Source organism: Maniola hyperantus, chromosome 27 (assembly GCF_902806685.2).
Source record: "Maniola hyperantus chromosome 27, iAphHyp1.2, whole genome shotgun sequence".
NCBI classification, from domain to species: domain Eukaryota; kingdom Metazoa; phylum Arthropoda; class Insecta; order Lepidoptera; family Nymphalidae; genus Maniola; species Maniola hyperantus.
This window is the reverse complement of record NC_048562.1, coordinates 1,912,995-1,925,951: the sequence shown is the minus strand read 5'-3', so window position 1 is coordinate 1,925,951 and position 12,957 is coordinate 1,912,995. Positions and strand designations below refer to the sequence as shown.

The window sequence follows — 12,957 nt, the reverse complement described above, 5'->3', positions numbered from 1 at the left end:
CCATACGAAGTCTAAATATATAAAAGGAAAAGGTGACTGACTGACTGATCTATCAACGCACAGCTCAAACTACTGGACGAATCGGGCTGAAATTTGGCATGCAGATAACTATTATGACGTAGGCATCCGCTAAGAAAGGATTTTAGAAAATTCAAACCCGAATATGGGTTTGAAATTTGTGTAGTCCACGCGGACAAAGTCGCGAGCACAAGCAAGTATATAAGCCAATAGTAAGCATCCTAATGATTCTAAAACATTTTAATAAGTAGGTATAATAAGTATTATGTTTACATTACATTAAAATTAATGCCAACTAAACTAAAATGATCACAAGGAAGTATAAAATTTCCGAAACCACGCAACCTCGGCCGGGCGGCGTGTAAAATGTTAATTAAACAAAATAAATTAATAAAACGAGTCCAACGCGACAATGTAGAGGCACCAGTATAATATGCAAAGATGTTTTGTATTTTAGTAACAGATAGGACAATCTGACAATTGAGCCTCAATAGCTCAACCGGTAAAGGAGTGGACTGAAAACCGAAAGGTCGACGGTTCAAATCCCGCCCGTTGCACTATTGTCGTACCTACTCCTAGCACAAGCTTGACGCTTAGTTGAAGAGGAAAGGGGAATATTAGTCACTAGCTTATGCTCGCGACTTCGTCCGCGTGGATTACACAAATTTCGAACCCCTATTTCACCCCCTTAGGGATTGAATTTTCAAAAATTCTTTTTTAGCGGATGCCTAAGTTATAATAGCTATCTGCATGCCAAATTTCAGCCCGATCCGTCCAGTAGTTTGAGCTGTGCGTTGATAGATCAGTCAGTCAGTCACCCTTTCCTTTTATATATTTAGATTTAACATGGCTAATATTCTTAAAAAAAACACATAATCCGTTTTACACATTTTACACCACTGGTTTTTAGTATCATAAAAAAATCTGCTTGGTCAGGATTGGATAGTTACTCGTAATAAGTATCTATCTACCTATGTAGTAGTTTAAAAAAACCGGCCAAGTGCGTGCACCGAGCGTTCCGTACTCGGGTATTTTCAACTTTGTGCACAATAAATAAAAAAACTAGATATTTTTAAATAGAGATAGCGAGCAAACGAGCAGGCGGGTCACCTGATATTAAGTGATTACCGTCGCCCATGAACATTTGCAGCACCAGAGGAACCGCCGATGCGTTGCCGGCCTTTTAGGAATTTGTTGGTCCGCCCCTTGAACAACCCCATGTTGTAATCTAGTGGGAACACCGCTGATAAGAGTTGGTTCCACAGTTTGCATGTGCGTGGAAAGAGGGATCTGGCACAGCGGACGGTCGAAGTGCACCAGACACCCAGGCATAAAAATAAATAAAAAACTGTTTTACAATGGAACCCCCTGCCAGACACCCTTAAAGTTTAAGTTTAAGGGGCTGGCAGGGGGTTGCCACGATACTAATTGTCTGGCAATGCATAACATGATATCTAACACTATTCCGAAGTAAATATAAAAAGTAGACTTTAAAGAAGATTTAAAGAAGATTTTTTACACCTTTATTATTAGATTTTTTTTTTTTTTTTTAAAAAGAATATTAGCCATGTAAAGACTAATATTCCCCTTTCCTCTCCAACTAAGCGTTAAAGCTTGTGCTAGGAGTAGGTACGACAATAGTGCAACGGGCGGGGTTTGAACCGTCGACATTTCAGTTTTCAGTCGACTCCCGTACCCGTTGAGCTATTGAGGCTACATATTATCTCCCAAAGCCACCATGATCCAAACAAACAACGCCCTCCTAGTCCTCCTAAGGGCACCTCCTGTGAGGCTCAGACCACGGCTTAGAGGAAGACGTTGGGGTGGGTGGAGTTGTAGGACTGCTGTTTAGTCCGTACGCACCCGAGGCCGTGGCGTGAGTTAAGTAACGTCCGGTTGACGTTAGAAATCGGGGACCTCTTCTTCGCCGGCGAAGACGCTGTAATACGGTGATCGTCGGGATCGTTAAGGACGTGCTTAGGGCGTCTTTTATCGGGAGGGGGGGGGGGGGGGGAGGTGGGTTACACAACGCAGCGCAAAATGTTTTTTGACCTTTATGCAGAATAGCCTCTCTACCGTTAAATCTCCAGGGTCCAATATAAAAAGCCATCAAGAGCAGAATCGGGCCACAATAAACGGGTCCCAATAAATACCTACCTAATGCGTTATCACTCAGCTCGATACAATCATCATTCCGACATTTATAACTGAGCAGTTCACACACCTCCGCTAATTAATTACGTTATATCTATATTTTAATGATGTTGCGGTAAAGGACTGCTTCGTAATCATTTCGCGCATGTTTTTGTTGGCCTCATTGTTTCAGAATATAAACTCCTTTTTCCATAGGTATCCTGTAGGTCGAATTTCGTAAAACCAATTTCCTGTTAATTATAATCCGCATATCTTTAAAACAAGAGTGAATAGGCACCTTCTAGGCAAACGCGTCCCATCTTAGGCCACATCATCACTTTCCATCAGGTGTGATCGTGGTCAAGCGTGCGCCTATAACGAATTAAAAAAAAAACCTGCATCCTGGTGAGTGCGTAACCGCCCGCGCCGTAAGGGGGTAAAATAGGGGTTTGAAATTTGTGTAGTCTAAGTGAAGAATATTATTTTCTAAATAAGTATGTAAAAGGAAATTGTGACTGACTGACTGACTGATCTATCAACGCACAGCTCAAATTACTGAACGAATCAGGCTCAAATTTGCCATGCAGATTGTTATTTATGACGTAGACAACTGCTAAGACCAAAAGGCTTTTTTAAAATAGCTCATTTTAGGGGTTGAAATTTGTGTTCGCGGACGAAGTCGCGGGCATAAACTAGTGAGAAATAAGACACAGGGGAAAATGGTTATTAAATAAGACAAACATTTCGCCAAGTGAAACCATTAAGGAGTCATTTCAAAATCATTAAAACTGATGGCCGCCACCACACAACAAAGTCAAACAAAATGTTCGCTTCAGTACTAAAACACCTTTGGCGCGCAAACATGGCGGAATGACGTGCTAATTGGCGGGAATTCTGCAACGGAAACCAAAATGGCGAATTTCCAGTTGCATCATAGACAACATTATTACTTTCTACAGTTAAGGGCAAGGGAACATACCGTATACTGCCTAAAGTGACGAAGATTATAATTTAAGTTATATTTTGCTTACGACTTTGTCAGTCAAAAGTAATTTGACTTTCATCTCAGCTTTTTGTCCTGTGTTGTTGTTTACTTAGTCAGTAAAAGAGGAAGACATCGTGAGAAAGCGTTTTTCTGCCTCGTTTCTAATACTCAGTGCTACTGCAAAAGGTTTCGCTTCAGCACTAAAACACCTTTGGCGCGCAAACATGGCGGAATGACGTGCTAATTGGCGGGAATTCTGCAACGGAAACCAAGATGGCGAATTTCCAGTTGCATCATAGACAACATTATTACTTTTTACAGTTAAAGGCAATGGAACATACCGTATTATGCTTAAGTGACGAACAATATAATCTAATATAATGGGTAAAAAATTACTTAACACGCGCCATTTTAACTTTATGTGTAAATTTCATGTCAAAAGTATGATTTTAGTCGTTAGTGAACCATACTTTTGACATGACAGTTGATCATTCAAGTCATTTTGTACGGATTACAAGTTAAATTTTGCTATAGACTTGTCTGCCAAAAATAATTTTACTTTCATCTCAGCTTTTTGTCCTAGTGATTTTCACTTTCACAAAAAGCTTTCTATTGGTGAAAGAATTATCAAAATCGGTTTAGTAGTTCCAGAGATTAGTAGGTACTTCCTATAACCAAACTTACAAACTTTACCTCTTTTTAATAGGTATTAGCATAGATTACGTATACCTAGATACCAAGTAGATGCCCTTAACTGCATCCGCGTGGATTTAGGTTTTTAAAAATCCTAGGGGAACTCTTTGATCTTCCAGGATAAAAAGTACCTAGCCTATGTCACTCTCCAGGCACACTCCAGGTCTTAAACTATACCTATGTACATATGTACCTATGTAGTGTAATGAATATAACACTTAATTTAATAAAAAAAACTAAAAAAGTTGCTAAAAATAACTTTCTTAATGTCTTAATTAATCGTAAACCTCACTTATTAAACTCAACCAACTAATTATCATCTTCAATTCTAAACGTATGATGAACTTTTATTACTTTCAAAGGCAGCAAGAGGAACATGTTCTAAAAATTTCGTTTGTTGTTTTAGAACCCCCAATAAAGTCCACAATAATAAACAAACACTCGAAAAATCCGAGTTTACAATTTACATCATCAAATGGTAGCCGCGCGGTTAATTTAATAGTTTTAATTGGTATAATCGCACCATAAAACAGATGCCCGGCCATAGACAAGCGATGAAGTCTATTCACAATACTCGTTCACTAATGACGGACGGTTTTTCGGGGTTCCGCGAGTTAAACCTGTGTTTATTAGGATTTCGTACTGTTAAAATGAAAACCACTCTGATATACTTTAACATACTTACATTTTAATCACTGTTTCTTATTTAATTAATTTACAAGTCGGTACAATGAACTATTCATATTCTATCACCAACAGTCTAGAGTCTATGCCAAACCATAGACTCTGGGAGAAATGTCAGAGGGTGCTAGGCAGTGTGCAGACTATCAACATTAGTCCTCTAACACACTATAAACAATCCGCCTAACAGTACTTACGACGCCCGCTCACTATTGGCTACAATGCATTGTTGCAACAAATTCAACCAATCACAACCATTGAGATTGTAATAATGATTGATGCAGGTTTTACGAAATCGACCTACTGGATCAAACCTGCTTTAACTGCTGAGGTTCCTCGCCTCCTGTGAAGTCGGGCAGATACATATTTGTAGATCCACGATTTGTTTTCTAGAACAATGAATTTTGTATAGGTACGGAACCCATAACGCATAACACCGGTCCCACTTACCAACTTTTAAGTAAGAGGGTATTAATGTTCATTAGAATCCTATAGCAACTGAACAATTCTAACTTATAATAGGAAAAGATGGCGGACTGACTGATCTATCAACGCACAGCTCAAACTACTGGACGGATCGGGCTGTTTGGCATGCAGATTGCAGATAGCTATTATGACGTAGGCATCCGCTAAAAAAGGATTTTTGAACATTCAACCCCTAAGTGGGTAAAATAGGAGTTTGAAATTCGTGTAGTCTCGCAGACGAAGCCGCGGGCATCCAGATCATCGTTTGTTTGATTTTCATTCTTTAATCCTGACCTCCTGTGAAAATTGCATAGCATTTTGTAGATCTTTCAGCTCAATGATTTATTTAAATTTTAATTTCTAGAACAACAAACGAGATGGACAAAATTTTCCCCAGGCTGAACTATGCCCATCATGAACTTAATGCCACGACTGCAAAACAACATGCGACTTTTTTTCTCTTAAAACAGAAGATTTTTACTATTAAATGGCAGATATATCATCTCTGTACATTCTGGGGCACGCCTCTATACAATTTTTGTCCATCTCCTTTTGTACGGAACCCATAGCGTATAACATCGATCCCACTTTTAAGTAAGAGCATTCTTTTCGGTATTAATCTTCATTAGAGTCGTATAGCTACTGAATAATTCGGTTTCTTTTAACGCACGGCAACAAATTAGCGTGGATGTAAAATTCGAATGAGCCATAAACAATTCTTTTTTTTATTTTTAAGCTGTCCGTTTTCTTTTTTTTAAGGCGAAGTGATAATTGACATTATGACTGGACAGCCAGTGTTTGTAAAGAATTTGAATTTAAATTGGCGTGTTGTATTTTAAATGTGGAATTAAGGCTACGCAGGATGCACGTCCGAACTAGTCGGCCCACGTGGGTAGCCTGTATGCTATTTCACCTAACATTGTGATAGAAAGAGATAGACTCAGTGATGAGCAGTCCAGAGAGTCAGAGCGTCCGGATATACTGATGATGGCACACAGATAGCAGTTGGACAGGTGTCACCGATGAATTTTAGTAAATATATGATTTATGAAGGAACTACTTATTTCAATTATTATTGTATAAGATTTTATGGAAGAGCGGGGTCGCCTGCCACGAATACTCGTAGCAATACTAAAACAGTTACTGGGATGGTCCCAATTACTACGCACTATGTGAAATTGTTTTACCTACTGAAATAATTTTTTTTTAATTTTTTTTGAATGATAATGATTACCTACTTATCTTTTGATGAATACTATAAAATCTCACTTACATACATACCTATTAGGTAACTACTACCTCTACCTAGCGTGTATAAACAACTCGTATATATTATAGAAATCCATACTTCTATGAAGTGTCTGTCTGTAATTTCGAAATAACTACCGCAAGCTCATAATATTGTTATTTGAACTATACCATAACAGCTGAATCAAACGTTTTTAAAAACTGTCTGTCTGTCTGTCTGTTTGAACGGGCTAATCTTCGGAACGGCAGAACCTATTTTGACGGGACTTTTACAGACAAGTAGAGGATTAACATAGGATACTTTTTTAACCGACTTTAAAAAAAGGAGTTGTGTTTTTCTACCTATGTACACAGAAATCTCCGAGATTTGCGTACCGATTTGCGTATTTTTTTTAATTGATAAAGAAACTTTGCAACATTGTCCTATATAAAATTTGGATTTCAACTCCTCAATCCTGATGCTGCAGGGGACATGACCACCAAAACTTATGGGATTTTGAAACTGTCGGTTATAAATTGATATTGGAGGTAGGTACCTATATCTACCATGTAAAGACTTTATCATTGAACTCGAAGACCCACTTCTCGACCCTGATGCTGTACCTAAGGAATTGCATTGCTATATCGTGGTGATCCCACGGAATTTTAAATGAATCATCACCCACGCACGTTCGGTACCCTCATTCCGCACATTGTTTTGATTAGTCAGTCCACCAATCACAAGCATTCTCCCCTGTCCCCCGCCAACATTTTACGATTTTGTTTTCATGTAAAACCTTGTATATGCGTACTCTAGGAGTTGAATTCTCTGTGCTGGCGGATTACCTATTAGGAACAGATGATTACACATTCGTTTGTCTGTGAAAATAACTTTTGTTGCCTACACTTATTTATCTATTAGTAGCGACTAAAAACTATATATACTTGTGTATAAAAAAGTCAAAATAAATTCCACTTTGATCTCAAAAATGAAAATTTTATTTTTATAAGTAGTAGGTACAATTCAATTTCTCTCTAAAAGCCCACTACACACATAAACACAATATGTATCATTTTCTGTTTCAACAGTCACATTAGATGATTGATTGATGATGATTAGAGAAAGATTCGACGCAGAACTATTGAAGCTCTCCATTTCATTTCTGGAATTAATAAACATACAATCAACATAAATATATTGTGAGTATTATCTATATAGAATGTATGCAAAAAACATAGCATAACAACTTACAAGTATGGTATGGTAGACCTTTCAATATTTAGTACGGAATTGAATGTTGCAGCATAATGTTGGATTTCAGTGGTACGTATATTGGGCACATTCATGTTATTTTCCTTGTTTTCTTCTAAAAGGAATGTCTTGAGTCACTAAAATACAACATAATTCAGCATTGATAAATCTGACAAGAAATAGTAAATCTCTATCTCTATCAATACTTATAATAAAACTGTAACAGGTCAAATTCTGTACATTGAAGATATTTTGAAATTTTTTTTTCGAGGGCACTCTATAATCGATACTGAACCCAAAACTGTAATTTTTTTCATTTTTGTCTGTCTGTCTATCTGTCTGTCTGTCTGTCTGTCTGTCTGTCTGTCTGTCTGTCTGTCTGTCTGTATGTCTGTCTGTCTGTATCACGGCCGCGCATCACGCTGAAACTACTGAATGGATTCCAATGAAACTTGGTACGATTTGAGGTCATACTATGAGGAAGAATAGAGGATACTTTTTATCCCGAAATTCAGCATGGTTCCCGTAGGAGAGGGGATGAAAGTTAAAATGTATACTGAGTTGTAATTCATTAACGCGTAGTCCGATTTCATTCATTCTTTTTTTGTTAGAAAGGGGATATTTTAAAGATTGTTCCGTAAATATTTCAAGGTCATCGGTTTTTAACCGACTGTCAAAAAGGAGGTGGTTCTTTTTTCTACATCGATTTTTTCGATGTTTCTGGACCGATTTCCAATTTTTTTTAAATCAACAAAAAAAGTTTTCGTGGTGGTCACATACAAAATTTTAGATTCAACTCCTTAATCCTGATGCTGCAGGGTTACTGCCCGCCTGAGTTATCAGGAAGTGTTCATAATGAATGCATCTACCACTGGTTCGGAATGCCTTTCCTACCGAGGAGAACCAGCAAGAAACTCGGCGGTTGCTCTTTTCAAAGAATAGTCGATGTTGAATTGGTATAAAAGTTACGCTTAGAATAAACTATCTCTGGCTTACGTACCTACCAAGCAACGACTTCATGATTCAACTCCAGATCCCAACTCTTCAACCCTGATGATGCAGGATATTGCATTCCTAAGCCACTGTTGATTGTGAAATAATATTGTAGATGCCAAACATATATACCATTATTGAACTTCAAGTTCCAATTCTTCAATACTGATGCTGCAGGGTACTGCACTCCTAATCTATGGGTTTTTAGGAACTGTTGATGGTGAATTAATATTGTACCATTTACTATTGTACCAAACCACGACTACATGATTGAACTCCGTTCACAAAAATCCACGCACTCCATCAAATCCCTATTCTATTCCAAACTTATTCGCCAGCGAGACAGGAGAAGGCGGATAGGGACGTGTGGGGGGTGCAACGGATCAACGTGATTTTTTCCATCATCATCAGCCTGCGGACGTCCACTGTTGGACATAGGCCTTCCCTAAAGAGCGCCACCACACCCGGTCCTCAGCCTTCCTCATCCAGCCACTTCCCGCCAGCCTCTTTATATCGTCAGTCTATCGTGCTGGAGGGCGTCCCACACTATGCTTGCCTACCTACGCGGTCTCCACTCAAGGACTTTCCGGCTCCAACGGCCATCACCTCTACGACAGGCATGACCTGCCTTCTTTTATCCCGGAAAATAAAAGAGTTCCCATGGGCTTTTGAAAACCTACATCCACGCGGACGAAGTCGCGGGCATCAGCTAGTATTATATAAAAATGAATCGCTGAATGTGTTGCTGATCGCAAATCTCGAGAACAGCTGCACCGATTTCGCTAATTCTTTTTGATAATATTCCTTGAAGTACGGGGATGGTTCTTATGGAGAGAAAAATTTAAAAAAATTCCTGAAAAAGAATCGACTGTAGGCGGTACGAAGTTCGTCGGGGCAGCTAGTAACATAATAATTATATTATCCTAATCTAAATATATAAAAGAAAAAGGTGATTGACTGACTGACTGACTGACTGACTGATCTATCAACGCACAGCTCAAACTACTGGACGGATCGTGCTGAAATTTGGCATGCAGATAGCTATTATGACGTAGGCATCCGCTAAGAAAGGATTTTTGAAAATTCAACTCTGGAGGGGGTGAAATAGGGGTTCGAAATTTTGTGTAGCCCACGCGGACGAAGTCGCGAGCATAAGCTAGTCTATAATATAAAAATGAATCACTAAATGTCATCGCAAATCTCGAGAACAGCTGAACCGATTTCGCTAATTCTTTTTTTATAATAGGTATTCCTTGAAGTACGAGGATGGTTCTTACGGAGAGAAAAATTTAAAAAATTTGAATCGACTGTTAGGCGGAACGAAGTTCGCCAGGGCAGTTAGTGAAATTATAAATGTGAAAGTGTAGATGCTTGGATGTTTGTTACTCAATCACGCAAAAACGACTGAACGGATTTGAATGAAATTTAGAATGGAGATAGATTCTTAACTGGATTAACACATAGGCTACTTTTTATCCCGGAAAATCAAAGAGTTCCCGCAGGATTTTGAAAAATGTGAAATCCATGCGGACGAAGTCGCGGGCCTTTAGCTAGTATCTAAATAATATCAACTTACAAACACAGTGTCAAACTTTCAGAAGCTGGCTCTAAATGGTACGGTGTGATAGTATCATAATCTAATTCAATTCGATTTTTTGCTTTGTCGTTTCCTTGCCAAAGAAAATCCCGTGATCCACTAAAATAGAAGTATAATATATAAGTATTTATTAAAAATAAATAAATGTCATCATCAAATTCACCATCCTGGAGAACCTTGAAAACGACACTAACGTCTATTTTTTGTAAAAAGTGCTGGCCCGCCATCTTAGATTAAAAATTAATGTCATTATCAAAACCAGCATCCTGGAAACCCTGAAAACGACACCTATTTATATTTTTTGTGAAAAGTGCATGTCTGCTATTTTGGATTTGAAAATAAATGTCATTATCAAATTCAGCATCCCGGAAAAGTGCATATTCAGTCAAATAAAATTCCCGTCGAGTCACATTGTTACTCTAAACGGAGGTCGGGGGTTCGATCCCGGGCACGCACCTCTAACTTTTCGGAGTTATACGCGTTTTAATTAATTAAATATCACTTGCTTTAACGGTAAAGGAATACATCGTGAGGAAACCTGCATGCCTGAGAGTTCTCCATAATGTTCTCAAAGGTCTGTGAATTCTACCAATCCGCACATGGCCAGCGTGGTAGACTATGGCCAAAACCCTTCTCACTCTGAGAGTAGACCCGTGCTCAGTAGTGAGCCGGCGATGGGTTGATGGGTTGAACTATCACAAAGCCGAGCAACTCATTCCTAAGCTTGCTTATCATTTAAATAATCTTTTACAATGTAATAGGATTTTTCAATTAGTTTACGTGTGGTACGTAGTTACTATGTGTGGTACAGCTTTAAAAAATAAAAGTTTTTTCTTTTCTTTCTTTTTCTTTTCTAATAATATGCCATATGACATAATGCTGTGAAAGTAACTAAAATATACTAGTCTCGCCGTTTCTATGTCTGTCAACTGGCGAATCTTTTTTACCGCATATGCGGCAGAACTGTCTGTTCGATAAGTTATTTATATGAGAGCCCCATTGAAGTTTCGCATCTAACGTTATTTCCAGAAAAATAGCGGTATCCACTAAATCTAATTCCTCATAAAAGTAGCCTATGTCCTTCCCCGGGATGCAAGCTATTTTTGTACCAAATTTCATCAAAATTGGTTAAATGGATGAGCTGTGAAAAGCTAGCAGACAGACAGACGGACAGATAGACAGATACACTTTCGCATTTATAATATTAGTAGGTATGGATAAAAATAAATAAAATCTGTTTTTGATGTACAAGTAAGGTCCTTTTATATGATACCCCACTTGGTTTACTAATCTTACTTGAAAGTTGAAAATACTAACTATTTGTTAATGAACACATTTTTATTTATTTTTTGTGATGTAACCACCAATTCATTCTTTTCAGATTTTTCCCCTTACGTGTGTTATAAGATCTACCTACCTGCCAAATTTTATCATTCTAGGTCAATGGGAAGTACCGTACAGGTATCTTGACAGACACACTGACAGACTGACAGATAGACAGACAGACAGACAACAAACTGATCCTATAAGGGTTCCTTTTTCCTTTTGAGGCACGGAATCCTAATGATAATAATTTGACATAATATATAAGCCTTTGGCTCTTTTTGCACTGCATTTAATCTGAATCCAAGAATTCCCGATCCGAAATAGCCGTAAGCAAGACTGTATCGTCACTTACCACCAGGTGAGATTGCAGTCAAGAGCTAACTTGTATCTGAATAAAATAAAATAAAAAGTACTATTTGTACGAAACGTTGCGTACTTTATTTGTAAGACGGACAGACAGACAGACAGACAGATAGACGGACAGTTATTTAGACGGTTATTCCTTTACTTGTGCTCTAAGACCTACGTACCTACTAAATTTCATGATTCTGGGTCAACGGGAAGTACCCTATAGGTTTGTGTGACAGATACGACGGACGGACGGACAGACGGACCGACAGACGCACCGATGGACGGACGGATGGACGGACAGGCAGACAGACAGACATAGGGTTCCGTTTTTTCCTTCTGAGGTACGGAACCCTAAAAATACAAAGAAAAACCACCAGGTAGGTACCTACCTACCTACCGACAGACAGACAGACGGACAGATGGACAGATGGACAGGAGGACAGACGAACAGACGGACAGACGGACTGACAGACGGACCGACGGACGGACGGACGGACGAACGGACGGACAGACAGACAGACAGACAGAGGGTTCCGTTTTTCCTGCTGAGGTACGGAACCCTAAAAATACAAAGAAATACCACCACAGGTAGGTACCTACCTACCTATATTATTATACATAATATACAGGTACCTTTTTAGGGTTCCGTACTGTAAAAGGAAAAAAAGGGCCCTTAGAATCACTTCGGTGTCTGTCTGTCTGTCCGTCTCTCCGTCTGTCTGTCGTATCTGTCACACAAACCTATAGGGTACTTCCCGTTGACCCAGAATCATGAAATTTAGTAGGTACGTAGGTCTTAGAGCACAAGTAAAGGAATAAATCCGAAAACCGTAGATTTATGATTACAACATACAAAAAAAAATTAAAGTGTGTTAATGAAAAAATAATTAGTATTTTCAATTTTCATTGTATGATAAGTATACCAAGTGGGGTATTATATGAAAGGGCTTTACTTGTGTATTCTAAAACACATTTTTATTTATTTTTATGCAAAATAGTTTTTGATTTATGGAGCAAAATGTCAAAAAAATACCTGAGTACGGAACCCTTGGTGCGCGAGTCTGACTCGCACTTGGCCGGTTTTTTTAAATTAGATAAAATAAATAACTCAACAAAGTTACTTACCTATTGTACTAGGACCACACGAGTAGGTATCCCTACTAGAACCTCAACAATAAAGTCAGGTCAATAAACCAATGAATAAAATTGGTGTCCAAAGTTCAAATTCCAGAGGTC

The 12,957-nt window shown here is 38.5% G+C and overlaps 1 protein-coding gene across 1 annotated transcript in view; it reads right to left on the bottom strand.

Moving 5' to 3' along the window:
- The window catches only part of LOC117994802 (segmentation protein even-skipped-like), a 37,081-nt gene that overhangs the window by 1,859 nt on the left and 22,265 nt on the right, over window positions 1–12,957 (bottom strand). The window lies entirely within an intron of this gene.